This window comes from Pituophis catenifer, unplaced genomic scaffold (assembly GCF_029215685.1).
Source record: "Pituophis catenifer annectens isolate HBS135680 unplaced genomic scaffold, rPitCat1.0.hap2 SCAF_7, whole genome shotgun sequence".
Lineage (NCBI taxonomy): Eukaryota > Metazoa > Chordata > Lepidosauria > Squamata > Colubridae > Pituophis > Pituophis catenifer.
This window is the reverse complement of record NW_027256887.1, coordinates 63,046,054-63,061,758: the sequence shown is the minus strand read 5'-3', so window position 1 is coordinate 63,061,758 and position 15,705 is coordinate 63,046,054.

The window sequence follows — 15,705 nt, the reverse complement described above, 5'->3', positions numbered from 1 at the left end:
TTTATTATGTGGAAGATTTTTCTTAATACTGACTCCGTAGCTTATTTCATTATTTTTGTATTTGCAGAGAGAAAAGAGGAGGGGGGGAGAGTGATAGATTGTGGAAAGAAGAAAACAATTGAATATCCATATTTAGGCAATTACTGTTATTAGGCCAATTCAAATTTCACCATATAGAATGCAGATACACAGTCTGCTTGGTAAATAACAAGTTGTCTGGTTTCTGTCTTTGTCTTTTAGCAACAAAAAAAAATCTGTGCCTTTTGCCTATGAATAGTGACATTTCTGCACACCAGATTGATTGTATATTTTTAAAGGGAGGGAGTTAGCGAACAAACAATTGTTTTTTTTTTATCCAGCAGCAATTGGAAGATTGTAACCTGATACTGTCACAGCACCAGGTTGCTGCAAATTTGATTGCCCTTGATATCATTTTATATTACTTTTTAAAATTATCACTGTGCAACTCATGACTTCACCATCAAGTCTTTCATTCCTTCTTTTTCCCCTCAAATTTTTGTTTTGCTAAGTTCATAAATACACAGCCACAATGTGGAGGTTTTTTGGCTCTAATTTTAAACATCAGACAAGCACCACAATTGTATTTGTAGCCCATCATGTAAGGGTCCCTTACCATAGTACTTTATTCAAGAAACCATGGTTAAATAAAACTTGGCTTGGTACAAAATGGAAACCAGTATCCCATCTGGAATATAGAGCAAGAACTTTCTTACAGATTTCATCAGGTATAAAGCAAGATACAAGTGGATAATTTTTTTTTAATGCAAAAAAAATCCATTTTTTTAAATAAAAGAGGAGAAAAGTTTCTAACAAAAGGGATGTGCGGTTACCAAAAAGATTTACTGAAAAATAAGACTTGATTTCAAAAATATTGATGGTTCAAAGAAAAGAGGAAAAAATAAAATCCATACTAAGGTAATATTTGGTTTTAATTCATTAGAATTGTAAAAGCAAAAATGTATGTCAGGAAGCATAGATACATGCCATCTAGATGCATGAAAGTAGGAATCTATGGACTGGAGATGGTTGCTGCAATCAATGGTGATAGTGGAAGAACTAGAAATGAGTTCTGGAAAATATTGTGCACCATTCTGAATGGATGGAGATCCAAGACTGAATAATACATTGGTAAGTTATCTGCTGAGAAATATATCTATTTGTTTCAAATATATGGGTTGAATATAAAAGTATGAAAAGGCACAGATTGTAAGAAAAAAATATAAATCTAAAATTATGATAGATTTTATAATATGACTGCACAACCTATGCCCATTGGGTCATTGCTTCAGAGATATTTCCTTATCAAAACAAAAACAGATTGACCATCAGTAGGCAAAAAAGCAAAGAGAACAGGAATCACTTCCAACTTCCTGCTGATTTCCCCATTGATACAGTATTCTTTGTGGAGAACTGGCAGAGAACATCAGAAATCTTCCTTCCTTCCTTCCTTCCTTCCTTCCTTCCTTCCTTCTTTCCTCCCTCCCTCCCTCCCTCCCTGTTACTCTGTCATTATCTTCCTCCCTCCCTCCCTGTGTCATTATCTTCCTTCCTTCCTTCCTTCCTTCCTTCCTTCCTTCCTTCCTTCCTTCCTTCCTCCCATCCTTCCTTCTTTTTCTCTTGTTTCATCCTTTTCTTCCTCTCTGTTCTTCCCTCTTCCTGGTTCAGAAATTGTTGTTCCATGATGATCTGTTCACCCATTTAAACGTCATGACAACAGTTTTAGTTATAAACAGATGAAAAACTGAGAGAATTAGTGAAGGATGCAAGAGTGATGAGAGCCTCTAAATATGGAATATACTATTGTTTGATAGTGTCATGTGGATCAAGGGAAAAGGATCATGGAAGAAAAGGGAAAGAAACGAGTAAAGGCTGGAAGGAAAGGAATGAGAAGGAAGAGAAAATTTAATCTTTATAAAACAGTACTAGGAAACACATTAATATAATCAGTGAAAAATGGATGTAAGGAAAGAGGAATGGAAACTGCTCAGAATGTAGTGAAAAGAATTCTGTTACAAATATGAAATAGAAGTGTATGGAGCTGTACTAAGTCTGAAAAAGGATGCTTTATAGCAATGTTTCTCAACCTTGGAAGCTTGAAGATGGGTGGACTTCAACTCCCAGGATCCCCCAGCTAGCGCTGCTGGCTAGGGGATTCTGGGAGTTGAAGTCCACCCATCTTCAAGCTACCAAGGTTGAGAAACACTGCTTTATAGAATACAGGTAGTCCTCAACTTACAACCACACCTGAGCCCAAAATTTCCATTGCTAAAACAGGCAGTTGTTAAATGAATTTTGCCCCATTTTATGATGTTTTTTGCCACATTTGTTAAGTGAATCCCTGCAGTTGTTCAGTCGATAAAGCAGTTGTTAAGTGAATCTGACTTCCCCATTGACTTATTCATCAGAAGGTTGCAAAAGGTGATCATGTGACCCTGGGAGGTTGCAACCATCGTGAGTCAATTGCCAAGCATCTGAATTTTCATCATGTTGCAATGGTCATAAGTGTGAAAAATGGTCATAAATCACTTTATTCCGTGCCATTGTAACTTCAAATGGTCACTAAATGGACTATTTTAAGTCAAGGACTACCTGATGCAAGAGAGGCTATGGATGAGAAAAAAATGTTTATCAGAAAATGATTAGTATTGTAGAAACAATGAAAGAACTCCTGCTGTTGTCAAAAAGAGAAAAGTGATTAAAATGAGGAGGTGTATATTGAGAGTGATAGTTAAGACAAAATGCATAAGTTAGGTTTAATAATAATTAAATAATGAATGAATGTTTAATTTGTTTAATATAATTGTAAGACTTATATTGTTAAAATATCCATCTAAGCAAATGAAAGAGAAAAATGAATTGATAACTGGTTAGGATTTAAGATTTAAGTAACGGGTTTTGGGGGATAATGGCATAGTTATATAGATAGATATGAGGGAAATATTTGTTTAAAATATTGGGTTGTGTTAATTGAAAATAAGATTTGTTAATGATTTGTTTTAATTTGTGACCGGAGCAAAAGCTTCGTTTTGAAAAGATGTGTGGTTTTTTTTTTTTTGTTTAAAAAATAAAAATAAAAAAAAATATCCAAAAAAAAGAGAGAGAGAGAGAAAAGTGAGATTATGCCATTAAGCTGCAATATCGGCCTCTTCTAGACATCTGTGTGACATCATGATGCATTTACAGAAGGACTGTGTGACAGCATTATAGCAATAGCGCTTAGACTTATATACCGCTTCACAGTACTTTACAGCCCTCTCTAAGCCCTTTAAAGAGTCAGCATATTGCCCCCAACAATCTGGGTCCTCATTTTACCCACCTCGGAAGGATGGAAGGCTGAGTCAACCTTGAGCCTGGTGAGATTCAAACTGCCCAATTGCTGGCAGCCGGCAGACAGCAGAATTAGCCTGCAATACTGCATTCTAATCACTGTGCCACCGAGGCTTTTTTTAATCAGGTTGACCCATCCAACTCCTTCATGGACACCGCTGATGTGTTCGTTGGAAACATAAACATACATTGATGTCTATATGCACATGATGCTTTACAGGTAGTCCTCAACGTATGACCACAATTGAGCCCAAAACACATGTTGTTAAGTCAGACGATTTGTTAAGTGAGTTTTGCCCCATGTTACGACCTTTCTTGCCACAGTTGTCAAGTGAATCAACTGCAGTTGTTAAGTTAATAACACGGTTAAGTGAATCTGGCTTCCCCATTGACGTTGCTTGTCAGAAGGTCGCAAAAGGGAATCACACGATCACACGGGATGCTGCAATGGTCATAAGTATAAACCAGTTGCCAAGCATCTGAATTTTGATCATGTGACCCAGGGGTGGGTTCTAAAAATTTTTATTACTGGTTCTGTGGGCATGGCTTATTTTATGGGCGTGGCTTGATGGTCATGTGACAATTATTTAGGATTTAGCAGAGGTACTGGTCTACCAGGCTTTTAACTGCTTGTAGAGCTGTACCGATCTACCCATTTATTTTTTGCAGGCACTGGTCTACTCATGTATTTTTGCAGACACCGGTCTACTCATTTGATTTCTTTTAACACTGATCAGCTTTGAAGCCCCGCGACAAGAGTTTAAACAGATTTTTTCCCTCTAGCCATCAGCTGGGACTCAGGAGGCAGCAATAGATTGGGGGTGGGGCCAAATAACAGGTAAGAATAATGGGGGGCACGGGGGGCGCAGGAGGGCGGGGGGACAGAACCGGTTCGATGACATCATATCGTCACCGCTACCGGCTCGGGAGAACCAGGCCGAACCGGGAGGAACCCACCACTGATGTGACCATTGGGATGCTGCAAACACCATAACTGTGAAAAATGGTCCTATGTCACTTTTTTCAATGCCCTTGTAACACTAAATGAACTGTTGTAAATTGAGGACTACCTGTATTGTTACCTGAAAACCAAATAATTTGCTATGAATACACAGAGTTAAGATGTAAAGAGGAGCATGAATCTGAAAAGTACTGTATTGAAGATCAAAGTAATTTGAAAGGGAAAATTGATGAAACTGCATATTATACCTAAATGGCAAAAAATAAATGGAGCATGTAGATGAATTTATGTACTCTGGTAGAATATTTACTAAAGATTGGGAAATGGATGGAGAAGTGTTAAGGTATGCAAATGTTGATGGAAAGGTAGTGAACTGAACGTGATCTCTTGTGAGGAATGAATATTTATTGGAAGTGGTGAAAATGACTATTTATAAGAGAGTGCTCTTACCTGCATTGTTATATGGAAATGAAATTAGCATAAGTCAGGAAAAATGTAAAAATAAGTTGAATGCAATGGGACTGTATTCCTTAAGCAATGCAGTGTGAGAGAAAAAGAAGAAATGGGATCACGAATGAATGTAGACCAGGAGTGTCAAACTCAATTTCATTGAGAGCCACATCAGGGTTGTGTTTTACCTCAGGAGGAGGGGGGCAGGATGGGTGTGGCCAGGATGGGCGTGACCAGCTTGATGTCACTCATGTCATGGGTGCCTGTGGCCCCTGTGGGGCCAAGGGTTCTGCCAGCGAAAACGGGCTCCCAATCTCCTTTTTTGGCTGGGACGGCCTCTTGCAACCGTCCGCCAGTGAAAATGGAACTAGCAGAGGATTGCAAGAGGCCATCCCAGCCGAAAACGGAGATTGGGAGCCTGTTTTCATTGGCAAAGGCACCGCGGGCTGGTCCTTTGCTGTTTCCAGGGCGGCCCTGTGGGCCAGATCTAAGCAGGCCTTGAGTTTGACACCCCGATGTAGACTGAATTACAAAATGAGGTGACCCATGCAGCAGAGTGGTATGTTGAAGATGTTAGATGATATAAGATTGAAGATGCTCAAAGAGAAGGCAATTTATAAATTCTTACTTAGAAGTGGTGGAAGCAAAAATGCTTTGCAAGTACAAAATGATATTGAGAAGTACAGTGAATGATGTTGATATCCACTAGTTTTAGCTTATTTCATTTTTTATGCTCTTAATTTCCTGGTTTTAATATTTTTTTATTCTTGATCTACGTTTTCCATAATATTCCTTATCCTAAAAGGGCATACATATAACCCTTGTTTAGCAAATACAATTGGGACTGGCTACTAGGTCATTAAGTGAAGCCATTGCTAGGGGAAACTACAACTGTGCTTTTCACCTTACTTCAGCTTTCCTTTGCTTTACCAGACCTGTAAAGGTCCTAAATGCAAAGATTGATCACAAAATTACTTTTTCATCACCATTGTACCTGCAGACAGACACTAAATGTGACTGTTGTTAAGCGAGGATTACCTGTAGTATGATGGCTACATATGCCTGTTTAAAATCGGCACCTTCTCCAACTAAAACAGGTGCCTCTGTTCTTAGACTGCAGCCCCTTCCTGAAATTCTTGTAATAGTGGAAAAGTCCAAGAATCCATCTTTAAGATAATTATAAGGAACACCAAAGAAAGTGAATACATTCTCAGGCTTTTAGTTTCAATAGCTTATTATCCCTTATTCCTTTTCTCCATGCTGCATAATGTTGCCATAAGGGAATAGGTAGAATGATGGGTCTATATAGGTAGGTAAGTACAATTATATTTTTATGAGGCTATCTTATTAGAGGTTTGGATTGGCTATGTTTATTTTTAAAAGAAAATAGTCACGCCATGTTTTACAAGGCCCAATTTTACAGCTTAAATTATCAAGAGAGAAACTGTAAGGGAAGATCATACCGAGAAAAGAATTTTGCAGCCAGATTTGGCAATGTAGTTTAGGGGAATTGTAGAGGCTCCAAAAATAGAGATGGAAACTGCATGTGGCCTGTGGCTGGTGGTTACCCACCCTAGCTTAGTGCAATATGCCTACCACTGAGTAAAGGAGAATTTTTTTCTGCACAGTACTAGTGATATTTCAGGCAGACTCAGAGTACCCATTGTTCACTTAACAATACTTCTCCTCTGCAACTTTCATGATTGCATTTTTAACTCTCTTGTGAGACTTTTTCTCTCAGTGTCCCAAGTCAAAAGTATTTCTCCAACTTGCATCATCACAGGCCATCCCACAGATACCAATAGCTGCCAAGGACAGAGACAAGATCACATTCAAACCCAAGACAAATAAAGAAAATCCATAGACAAAAGTTGCTCAAGGTTCCAAAGGCTTTGAGAGTAAACATGTAGCTTTTCGTCACCCAGAAGTCCTTCAATCACACCTTCAGTATATTCCCCAGAGTTTGACCTTTAACATTAGCATGATCTACTTCAAGGCTCAAACTCAGGCCCTGTCCCCATTTGTACCTAATTATGGCACATACTGATGTGCACATATTCTTTTTTTTTTTCCCCTGCTAATGGTGCATGGTGGTGCTTTCCGCTTGCCCCCATCATGTTAAGTCATCTTTAACTGTAACTGGGTCAAAATTTACCCCTCATGCTGCCGCTATCCAAGGTCAGCCTTGAAATATGTAAAATATGTTTGGCTTTGAGCCTTTCCTCACTGCTCAGTTTAACTGCTATCTTCCCACCCTTCAGTTAACAGATTATACCTGTACAAAATTTATAGCCCTCATTGCTGATCCCTACCCTGTTGTCTCTGTTCTGTTTGAGTAGTGCTATCCTGGTCATGCATGCATACGGCATAATAAGTAAAGCAATTTATACAAAATTATTTGATTCTTCTGGCTTGGCTGTTTCCCTCTTCAACATATGACTAGCTGACAGAAAAAACACATCCATCAATCACTGCACTGCAGTAGGAACAGACTAGATTTAGTCACAGGATTCTGTTCATCATTTCTAGGCTCCTTCCCTTGCCTTTCCTCCAGACAGCTCATTCCTTTCCAAATCAAATAGATTTTTTTTTTAAATATGCTGGTCAGAATCATGAAAAAAGAGTTCCAAAGAGCATTTTTGCTTTCTTTCTTTACAATAGGCACTAAATGCCAACTTTGAGATTCTCCATACTGTTCAGGAGTGAGATTTTCTGGTCATTTCAGAGCTATACAGAGCTATGATGTTCTCAATATCACACTATTTCAGATCATTTTCTTTATGTTTCACATGCTGCTGTGAACTAGCACTTTAGGGAGACCATAGCCGAATGACAGCAGATGAGATTGATGAGGAATCAGACAGGGATGGGTTCTACTTACCTTTACTACCAATTTGCAATGGGAGAGCACACACACTTTTGTGCATGCACAGATTGTACCTTATGACCTCCGGGTGGGTGGGCGGAGCCTCCCACCGCTTTTACTACCGGTTCTCAAGAACTGGACAGAACCAGGAGCAACCCACCACTGGAATCAGAGGGAATGTGATCTGCCTGTACCACACACCCAAAGCCAATAAGCACCTCTCTGATTCCACACTTCTCACTTCACCTGGGTCACACTTCCCTGCTTTCCAGGTGGGTGAAATGCAAGATATTTTATTCAGCTTGTAGTTGCTCTTGGATGCAGTCAGTTTAAGTGGGAAACATCATTTCATTAACATCATTTCAACTATGGGTAATTTAAATATGTTTCACTTGTGGACTGAGGATAAGATGAAGACAAAGTTATGGGGATATATCAGAAAAGGAGGTGTTGTTCGTACCAGGCTTAGGTACAAGTAGAAAAAAAAACACTTCTCCATTTGGATCTATGTTGTGGAAGGGTCTGATGAGCAATATCTTTGAAGAGCACTAATTGTGCAGTTGTAACTTGATAGGTTGAAATGAGTCATAAGCTTACATACAAGTTCTCTCTAGAAGCCATGAAAACAGTTTTCTTAGTCTAGCAACTATAAGTATGATATACTCATGAATCAGCTGTCAAGCAGACTTCAGGAGTTCTAGGTCAGTGGAAAGTCTCTGCTCCTTCAAACCTGCTACCCAGGTATTTCTTTCCTTGCCCCTCCCACGTCCCATCCCCCCTCCCGCCCCCAATACCCTTCCTAGAGTTTGTGGATCAGCTGTCTTTGACATGACAATATTGTAGGATAGACTGGTTTGAAAGAGTTTTCCATTCTGGTCTTTTCCATTCTCTGAAACAAAATAACTCTGGAGGAGACTATCCAGTGACCAAAGAGGAAGGTACATGGCTAACATGAGCCTGAAGAGGCTAATAGGTATTAGGCTGATCTTATCCTACTATGAGCCATCCAACCTTGCCTCCAAAATAATTTGTAGCAAAGCATACAGATTATACACTGTGCTTCTGCCACTGAATGTATGAGTTTAACTAAGAGGAAAAATACTCAACACTCAATGATGTAAGGATGCCTCCAAAGTAGGTTAGATAAAACAGCATAATGGGGACAGGTTATGAAGGCTTGGGTTCAAGGAGAGAAAGGACCTCCAAATGCTACATTTATGACACAGGAAATGTTTTAAAAATCCAATTTTCAGAATTATATGATAGCTTCCTAGTACACGAAAATGAATTTTTGCTTATGACATTAGTATTTCCATAATAGGCATCCTTGGTTGTTTGCCTCCTGCAATGATGACTCATTTTTGAAGTCTTGTCTCTTTCTTTTCTTCATATACTGTTTTCATTTAACCTTCAGTAGCCTGTCCGGCACTGATTTAAAAACAAAGACAGTGGATACCCTTTTGATTAAAGATCTACAAGGGAATATGCTCTACAAGATCTTATCACATTTCAAGGCATGCCTCAATAGTAGTAGCATTTTAAAATTTTAAATAGTGCTGTGAAATGCATAGAACAAAGAAGTGAAGTATTGGAAGATACCATGAAGGTCAACTAGCTGAACCCCAGTTTTATTCTGTTTAACATTCAATGGACATTAAAAAGGACTGAGATGTTGGTTGTGCAATCATGATCATCATCTTGTCTTGTTTTACCCCATGTCCACTCTTGCAGACACTCCTGCCTGTGGTAAAGCATCTTCCATCACTCCCAAAGCAATTTAATACACTATTAATTCAAGATGCTTCTTCTAATGCTTAGCTCACACCTGCTTTCTGGTCATTCCCACCTATTGGTCCTGAACTTTAGACAGAAATGTTTGCACCACCTTCTGTAGAAATATTTAGAATAATAGAATAGGATTCTTTATTGGCCAAGTGTGATTGGACACACTAGAAATTTCTCTCCGGTGCATAAGCTCTCAGTGTACACACAAGCAACAAGTAATAAATCATGATTATAATCATAAAATACATTCATCATAAATCGTAAGATACAACACTCGGTGATAGTCAAAGGATACTAAATAAGCAATCAACATAAAACATACTAAAATACTAAATAAAACAATATAAAACATAAGGTACAAGCAACAAAGTTATAGTCATAAGATAAGGAATAGATAATAGAAAAGATGAGAAGGATAATACCGGTAGTAATACAGTCCTACTAGGCTGTATTGACAGTGTTGTGGGAATTAGTTGTTTAGCAGAGTGATGGCATGGTACGGAAAACTGTCCCTGTGTCTAGTATGTGTTTTTAATCCCTCATCTCATCTTTCACAAACATGCTTAGTTCTTTTGACCATTTCCCTTGAAGGCTCGATTTTGAGACCCTTCTCCTAGTCATCCTATTCTGCACATGCCCTATCTTGTCACTATCCTTCATAAATCATGCTCATAATCTGGCATCATGCTATCAATGCAGATTCTATAAGAAATTATCTAAATAATATTAGTTTGAGATCTACAATAGCCACCAGAAAAAGGCTCATTTGCAAATCCTTCCTCCTCTATTCCTCCTTGGCAGAATGCTGAGTCGTACATATGGCTGCTATGCTTCCTCTTGGGTAATTTGCTACCACTCCAAGCCATCACAGTTGCCTCCCTCCCCCTCTATTCTGAGGATTGCTAAGTCACATAAACAGGAAATGCCTGGTCGTCTCCCTCCTTCAGAGTTAAACAAGTCCCTGTGTTATGTGTACAAGGGCCCCCCCATGGGAGGGACTGCTGCCTGACCCCTGCCCTTGCTGCATTTCCTGTGGCAGTTTAAAAGGCAGCCAGAGACAGATCCCTTTACACCAAGCAAAGGAGAAGAAAAATTACAAACAAACTTAAAAAAAACACACATACACACACATTCCCCACACAGAAGTAAGGGACAGTCTGAGACTGTGGTGTCTGAGATAAGGCATATCTATTATGTTCCTTGGCACCAGGATGTTCTGGAGTTGAAGCCAATGTTTTACCAGAAGATATATATATATATATATATCTCAAAATAAAATAAAATTCAACTGGCCAATGAATCAGAAGAAAGGTGCTTGGTATATTTACAGGTCAAGAAGGAAAGGAGTCTATGGTCATGTCTAAAATCTAAACATGGTGAAAAGAGGCCCCAAATAAGGTGTCATTATTAACCCTTATCATAAAAGGGAAAGTGGGGTAAGGAAGAAGCTGAAGATTTTGTTGACTCTGTGATTCTTTACAATCTCCTCTGAGGACATTTGCTAGTTGATTTGTCTTGTTTGGAAAGAAATACTTTCCAGTGTGAATTGTTCCTGTTAAAAGTTTCAAGAGGGATTACTCTATATTTTTTGGCAAAATCCTGCAGTGCCTTAAACATCAAGGGATTTATTATTGTGGATCCTTATCTTTTGCAATGGCATATTTGCTGGACAAAGTAGGCACTCCCATCAGCTCCAGGTTTTTCTCCAGCAACAGAGGTTTAGACAGTGGTGAAATCCTCTGCGGATTGCCACAGGTTCACTGCCCGTGCATGCCGGCTGCACACCAAATGCGTGCACACCAAAAGCACACTGCGTGCATGCACAGTATGCACCAAAAGCACGCTGCACATGTGTGCATGCATAGTGCGTGCCAAACACGCTCTTCGCACAGAAAAAGGAGGCTTAAAAAGGTAAGTAGAACAGCGAGGGAGGGAACAGCTGTGCCACGTGATTTAGATTCACTAGAAAGCAGGATTTCCTGCTTTCTAGCGAATATAAATTGTGCGGCACAGCTGATCGTCGGAAATACCAGTTTGTCCAAACCAGTAGTGCTTTTATCACTACCGGTTCGCCTGAACCGGTGCAAACCAGTAGCATTTCACCTCTGGCTTTAGATTCACACAGTCTTATGAACACTACCCAGTCAATGCCCATAAACGAAAGGGTCATTTCCTCCCCACATGTCTGGATGTAGTGACTTCACTCCAATCACCTGCTTAAAACCTTTTTTTTCTTTTTTTTAAACCGCTGAAGTCTCCTGTGTCCTATAAGAAAGGCGGGAGAGAAAAAGGTACAGAATCTTTTGCAAACAAACAAAACAATGAAAACGTAATAATTGGTTTCAAAGTAAGAAATGAATCAGCTCCTTCTCTCAGAACCTGCTCAATGAACCAAGAAGTAAGTCTTTTTAGAACATGGAATAGAATAAATTTCAGAACAATAGTGAAGGAACAATTACGAAAACAAAATATATTAGCTTGTATCTGTTTATTGCCAGCCTGCACATCACAGTAGGTTATGAAGTTGGTTTAATAGTGCAAGAATGGATGTTTAAGGAATAATCTCAGGATTTAGAAGATAGAATAATAGGGTTGGAAGGGACCTTGGAAGTCTTCTAGTCTAACTCCCTGCCCATGGCAGCAGATCCTATATCCGTGATGGCGAACCTAAGGCACGCGTGCCACAGGTGGCACGCATAGCCATATCAGTGGGCACACGAGCTCAGCTCCAGCGCGAAACAGGCCGTTTCCTGCCACCGGAGGACCTCAGAGGTGGTGGTGGGGAAGGCCCATTTTTTGCTGTCCCCAGCCTCCAGAGCCTCTCTAGGAAGTTGGCAAATGGGCCATTTTCAGCCTCCAGGGGGGAGAGCCATTTTTGCCTTCCCCATACTCCTTGAGAGGCTCCAGAGGCTGGGGACAGCAAAAAACGGGCCTTCTGGTCCCACCAGAAGTTAGCAAACAGGCCATTTCTGTCCTCTGGAGGACCTCCGGGTTGATGGGGAAGGCCGTTTTTGCCCTCCCCAGACTCCTAGAAAGGCTCTGGAGCCAAGTGAGAGAGAAAAACAGACCTACCGGGCCATCATGTGCCAGGAGCGGGCGGAAGTGGGGGGGCTGCACACACATGCGTGGGGGTGGGATGCATAGAATTATGAGTGTGGGCACGCAGGCGCACGACCCCCCCCAGCCCCGCCCCCCGCTCCTGGCACACGATGACAAAAAGGTTAGCCATCACTGTCCTATATCATTCCAGACTTTCTTTGGGCTTGGTGAGATATACATGATCATAGAAAGAATAACAGAATAACAAAACAGAATAATAGAATTGGAAGAGGCACCAGAGGTCCTCCAGTCCAATCCCCCACCTAAGCAAGAGACCTGATACCATTTCAGACAAATGGCTGCCCAATCTCTTCTTTAAAACCTCCAGTGATGTCTCACTGGCAGGAAATTTCTCCTTAGTTCTAAGCTGGTTCTCTCCTTGATTAGTTTCCATCAATTGCTGCTTGTTCTACCTTCAGTTACTTTGGAGTATAGGTTGACCCTGTCTTCTTTATAGAAGCCCCTCAAATATTAAAAGGCTGCTATGATGTCTTTTGTTGATCCATTAATTTAGTCACTTTGTTTTAAAAAAATGAAATCAGTTTTATTTGGCATTATTTGTTTTTGACAAGCCCATGTTGGGTTCTGGTTATAATTTTGCTTGCTTCTAGTTAGTCACAGATCTGTTGCTTGATTATCTTATCCAAGATCTTCCCAGGTATTGATGTCAGACTGATTGGTCTAGTTTCCTGGATCCATTTTTTTACTTTTTTTGTAGATGGGAACCATGCTAGCTCTTTTTTTTTTTTTTTAATTTGATTTATATGCCGCCCTTCTCCGGAGACTCAGGGTGGCTTACAATGTGCTCAGCAATAGCCTTCATCCTTTTGTATATTTATACGAAGTCAGCTTATTGCCCCCACAAACTGGGTCCTCATTTAACCTACCTTAGAAAGGATGGAAGGCTGAGTCAACCTTGAGCCTGGTAAGAATCAAACCTGCAGAAATTGCAGGCAGCTGTGTTAATAACAGGGTGCATTAAACCTCTGTACTACCAAGGCTCCATTCCTCTGGTAGTTCCCCAGTGCTCCAGGGTCTTTAAAAGATATAGTTCCGAGATCATGTCTGCCAACTCCTTCAGAATTCTGGATCTAATCCATCTGGTCCTGTGATTTGAACTCATCTTGAGCGGACAGGTGTTATACAGTAGTGGGTTTCAAATTCGGCCACTATCGTTTTGCTTGTGGGTGTGTGCACGCTTGTGCACGTGCGCAACGCTTCTGCACATCTGCAGAGATGTCTGGGCGGGTGGGCGGAGCCTCTTGCCACCGCCGCTACTGGTTCACCCAATTCAGGGTGAACCGGTAGCAACCCACCACTGGTGTTATATTACATTTTCTTGCCTATTGTATTCTAGTCTCTTTCACAGTTCTGTTTTTGGTAGGTTGGGCTATTTTTCCCTTTTGCATGAAGACAGTTGCAAAGAATGAATTAAGCAGCTCTGCTTTCTCCCTACTACCCGTCATTTCTTTGTCATCTTCTCCCATTAGTGAACCAGTTGTTTCCTTGATTTTTTTCTTGTTTTTTACATGTTGAAAGAAACTTTATTATTTTTGACATTTGTTACAAGTCTTAGTTCATTCTGAGTCCTAGGTTTCCTGACTTCATCTTTGCAGATTTGGGCTATTTGCTGGTATTCTGCCTTAGTTATGTGTCCATCTTTCCATTTTTTTTATACTTGTCCTTTTTGTCCTCCAGATTGTCAGAGTTCTTTATGCTTCCTTTAAATAAGCTTGTTTGACATAATGTGTGCAGTCCAGAGTTGCTTTAGATAGTGAGATGAGAAATAAACAAACAAATAAACAGACAAATAAATAAATGTATCTGACACTGGCTTCACTTCCCTGAAAGAAAGCAAAATCTAAATATATTCATACAATAAAAACAAACCATAGTTTCACCCTATGGTTTCTTCTGCTGGGGAATTAATCAGTGGTGCCAAACGTGAGTAATCAAGCCAGGTTCAACTCATTAGTCATATCCAGAAGGTCTGAGCAGACTAATGCACCCCTTAGTCAGCTTTATGGTTTTACGTAAGAGATCCTAAACTGTCTTTGAGTCAGTGGGAATTTTGAAAGCATGTTATCACAAGTTGCTAAACTATCAGAAAACAAACTATTCCTCACCATATTTTTAAGTCTCTAAGAGTACCCTCTACCACAGCTGTGTTTCCCAGCAAAACTTTTATACCACAACTATATATACAAAAGGTGTCAACTTTCATTAATAGTTTACTACCTACAGTAAAATAGTAGAGACCAGTGGTGGGTTTCTACCAGTTCACCCCGGTTCGGGCGAGCCGGTAGCTCCGATGGTGAGCTGAGAGCGAACTGGTTCGCTCCGACCATCAGCTGGGCCCTCCCGCCCGCCCCTGTGCTATACCTACCTATATTCATTTATAGCACAGCTGATAGGCATGGCAGAGCGGATTGCTGTGCCTCAGCTGTTCTGAAATGCAGTGCGCTTGCGTGAAGCACACAAAATGCGTGCGCGAAGTGGATCGGTTGTTACACCGGTTGCCCCCGGTTCGGACCGGTTCCATAGAACCAGTAGTAAACTGGCAGGAGGCTCCACCCACTGACCCTGATGTCATCAGAAGCAATCTGTGCATGCAGAGAAGCTTCTGTGCATGCGCAGAAGCAAGGCGCACATACTTGCTTTGTTCACACATGCAATCCCATTGCGAACCGATAGTAAAGGTAAGTACAACCCACCTCTGGTACAGACCATGTGAAAAGATTTATATACAAACAGCTTACCAGCAGACAGGCAGCAATCCAGTAAGAGACCAATAGAAATTACACTTTTGAAGAGAGAAGAAGGTGTTCCTTAGCTACAAGAGAGCATCTTGGACCCGCACATAATATCAGTTTATAATTAATGTACATATGTTGCATTTCTACAGTTAGCATACCTTTATATTTTTCTTGGGCAGAAGACTTCACTTCCTAACAAAGCACCATCTTATTTTCTAATAATGTTTCTGGGGTCTATGTAGTACCAAGAGACATTCTTGGAAATAATGTTTGAGATGCCCTGCCTTGCTTCAACCTATCTTCTCATTTAAAAAACAAAACAAAAGTAACCTTGAAAAATAAAATCAGATGAAGTTAGAATGTTGAAGTGTGCTAAGAAGATGTAAATTGGCTCTCATAAATACTAATTGGAGAATGTGGAGCTTAGTTCAACATCTACA